Source organism: Rhagoletis pomonella, unplaced genomic scaffold, assembly GCF_013731165.1.
Source record: "Rhagoletis pomonella isolate Grant_MI unplaced genomic scaffold, Rhpom_1.0 Rhpom_scaffold_00012, whole genome shotgun sequence".
Classification (NCBI taxonomy): domain Eukaryota; kingdom Metazoa; phylum Arthropoda; class Insecta; order Diptera; family Tephritidae; genus Rhagoletis; species Rhagoletis pomonella.
In genome coordinates, this window is record NW_023458566.1 from 14,239,897 (window position 1) to 14,243,988 (window position 4,092).

A 4,092-nucleotide genomic window follows, 5' to 3' on the forward strand; every position below is an offset into this window, starting at 1 on the left:
AATAAACAATCGTGGTACAAAGCTCAATAAAAATATTAAAAATAAAAAGCTAATTTGCATTGTTTTTGTCTTTCGCTCGCTTCTTTTAAATAAACTCGAAGCTTTCATTTATTGCACTAAGAAATAGTTTTAAGTTCGAGTTAATGATGAGAACTGCCTTGAGAAGTTTGTTGTGGTTGTGGATGTGTAAAAAAATGTATGCGAAACTAGTATAACAGATCAATGAGAGTGAATTTACGAGGAGCAGAAGTGTTTCGCCCTAAAGAAACTCTCACCAATATTTAATCATTAAGAAAACTTGCTTTTAGAAAGGAACTTTCTTACAAAAGAACTCTCCGCAGCTGTTGCTTGGATTACAGCCATTCCTCTTGTGAATGTGCAGTTCCGAGATAGGCTCTTTAGCAAGTAGATCACGAGACAGCAAGCAGAACTATCGTCTGCCACAATCGTTGACTGCCGTTTAGAGGAATTAAGCACAGGCTTCAGTTAATTGAAAAAAAGCCGACCCCTCTCGAAAATCTAGTCGGGTCTTTCATCTGCTTAGCCAGTTGTAAGAAATCTTCAGCACTAGAAAAACTCCAGACTTATCTAACCCTGCCTCTGCCGTTCAAGGCTGAATAAAACACTCGAATCGCTGACATGTGTCCAGCATGCGGAAACAACTCACACGAAACCGCCCACCTTTTCTCTTTCCCTACAAACTGCATCCATCTGACATCCGAAGCGCCCTGGAAATAGCCCAAAGTGTCGGTATGCTTCCTGCGTCTGCCAGCGTGGTTGATAGAATCAAGTATATTGTGCAGGCTTATATCCTTATATCAAACAGATCTTTCCACTATTTCCTGTTCGGTTTCGTTCTTGCAACTTGCAACGATTCGTTAAGTATTTACCTGTACATACTTAGTTCCGCCTAGGGATAAGATCCGGTCCTCGATAGAGGCCAATGTGAAACCAAACCTATTTCTTACTGATTTCTAACTCTATTCAAATAGTTTGCACTACTCAACAAACTTTGTTGTAAAAGCTCACACATTTAAGAATGGTCTCTTTCACTTTGACATGCCTATTACGGTATCTGTTATGACAGTGCGAATCGGATTAAAAGGCATGAAGTGAGTTATCTCCTGTTTTTGTTTCCAACCTTAAATTCGTTCCTTGGATATTACTGTCCTTTTCTATATGTATGTCGATAGCTTCGAACTTTTGTGTCGTTTTCTTTTCTACCGAAAAACGTTGCCTTCTCATTGCCCTTTACGCACAAATACTAAGAAAAGGCAACAGTATTTGTAGAAAAGAAAACGCCATTAGTCTGGCGACCTGTAGTTAACTTACAGAACAGTTCTGGCAAAGATAGCAAAAAGTCGTTCGTAAGACAAATGAAAGACAGATGGCAAGATAGCTCGAAAGACTTTTTATTCTAGCACAAAAGTCTTAGAAAAAAAGCTCTTTCATTCACAACTCGTGGCAAAAAGCTATTTCGAGAGAGAGCACTTGTCTATTACTTAGCTCGCGTCGCTCCAACAGCCGCAATGGCCGAGTGGGTAAGGCATAGGCGTGCTAATCGAGAGATCCGAGTTCGAGTCATGGCGCAGCAAAATTTCTTTTTCCGTTTTTAATCTACATTTTCTTTTTCTTTAATTACATTTTTGCAATTTTTTGCTTTAATTTAAATTTTAGGAACTAATTTAATGTATTTTTTCTTAATAATTTTTTTTTAGTAAATTTTCTGCAATGGTTTGGTTGTTATTGTTTTAAAAATAATATTTATCTCATTAAACTTTTAAGAATAAATTTTTTCTTTTTTGCATAAGTTTAGAATTTATTGTGTACAAACGAAAAATATTTTTTTTTTCTTTTTTTCAATTCAATTCGATATTCTTTTGTTAATTTAATTTCCGCTTAATTGTTAGATGTTATTGTTTTAAAAAGAAAAATATATTTTTATATTTTATTGAATTTTAAGGATCTTATTAAATTTTTATAATTGTTTTTTTTTTTTTGTCTTTTTTTAGATAAAAATATTTTTTTCTAATTGAATTTTTAAGTACCATTTCCTTTTTTGATTGAACTTTTTTCTTTTTCTAATTTATTTTTTTTTTATTTTTATATATTCTATTTTTTTTTAAGAAAAAATGTAGATATATTTTTTTAATTTAAATTAAATTTTAAAAAATTTATTGCAAAAAGGCGAACAGCATAACGCTATACCTCCGCGTTGGCAGATCTTTCAATTAGTCTTTCGAAAGACAGTAAAGAGCATTCAAGATAGTTGCCAGAATAGACGACTGTGGTGAGTTGAAAGACAGTGCCAGAATTGCGCTGTTAAGCAAATCTGAATCTGTAGTTTGCAAAGCGCAGAGCCAATCTAAAATACTAATCAAAACGAAGCAACTTGAAACGTCGTTCGCATAGCATAAAATGGCAGCAACTAATCACAACTGATATCGTACGTCCACGTCCATTACACCATCACTGTCTATATATATAAGTCAACTTCGCAAAAGATGACATTCAAATTGCTGCCAGTAATTTTCGTTCAACATAATTCGAGAAGGGAATTGTCAAATTGCCTGCAGTTATTTAAAGTGAATGAAAGTGCATGGCAACACCAATTCAATGCCATAGCTAGCCGGCTGTATGTACTTGCGCTAACCGGATGTTAATGACGCATGCGTGCGTGTGGTCATTCTGCTGCTTGTCGCAACCGCCGGCAGCACCCCGCACACCACTACACCACTTTAAACTGGAGCAGTGCCACACAGCACTAAAATAAAAAAAGTTATCTTTGTTGCATTATCAGTGTTTGCTCGACACTTATCTACTTATTTGCTGCATGGACAGAAATTATCTCCCAGTTGGCAGTCAATTTATTACATATCTACAATACTCAATGCGTACATCAATTTTTCTTTTCTGCACTTTTTTTGTTTGGCTTTGTTGTTGTTGCTTGTTTGTTTTTTTTTTTTCCATTTGTTGCAGCATTGCCGTGGCAGTGAGACATGTCAATTATTTGAATCCGCTGTCCGATGAAGTTGTCATCTTTCCGCCGACCGGAAGTTTCTACGCTGTGCGCTGCCGACTGAGGTAGACTTTATGCCGCTTGCCACAAAGTTGGGTGCGGCACACACCCATTTACTGAGGTAGCAACGCTACTTTTGAAGCGCTGAACTTGCGCTTCGGCTGGAGATACAATTTTTTCCTTGCCATTGTTTTGTTTTTTTTTTTGCTCGCTGTTGTTTCTATTTTGGTGTTGCATACAATGTCATGCAACAAGGTAAACATTTGTTGTTAAACAAAGCGAAGTTTGCTTCCACATTTTTTTTTTACGCTTCTTTTGCTCACTGTGCTTTTAATTGCCTTTGGCATTTCTCTGCGCCTCCACAACACTCACGAACACACTCGTGGACTCACTCAACCACCCACCGGCCGGCAATGTTTGCTGCGTCCGCATCGGAAGCTTGGTGGTTGGTGGCCCCCGGTGCTCGATACGCGGTCAACTGGCAGGCAGGCTGGCTGGCTGGTGGGCTGCTTTTGTTTTTACTGCGCATTCGCTTTTCGCTGCTTCGTTGACGACTCGCTGCCACGCTCATAATTATTTCAATTTCAATTCCAATTCCAATATGTTTGCGAACGCGCTGCTACGCTGCAGCTGCTGTGCTTATATGGGGGAGCATTTATGGGCTGCTGGGCTTAGCTGCTGCTGCGTTGTGGCCTTTAATGAATGCCCATATGCATGCAGAGCCCAGCTACTCGGTGCCCTAAGTGGATGCCGTGCAATTATGCCAAGCAGCCAGCGCACTAATATGCAATTGGCCTGTTGGGGTGTAGTGCAAGGGGCAACTGACAACTGGCAACAGGCAACAAGCAACCGGCAGCGGAAAAATATGGTGGCACGGGTGATGGCGGAGGCGCGTGGTGGACTTGCGGTGACTTGTGCGCTCGATGTCAATGAACTTGTTGAACGCGAATTGGAATATGACTGTTGTTATTTTTTTTTTGTTGCTTTTACTTTTGTTTCACAAGCTTTTTAGAGTGCAGTCTTCCGTTTTTTTATCGACAGTCATGCGAAAATTTCTTCTAATGGTCAATTAA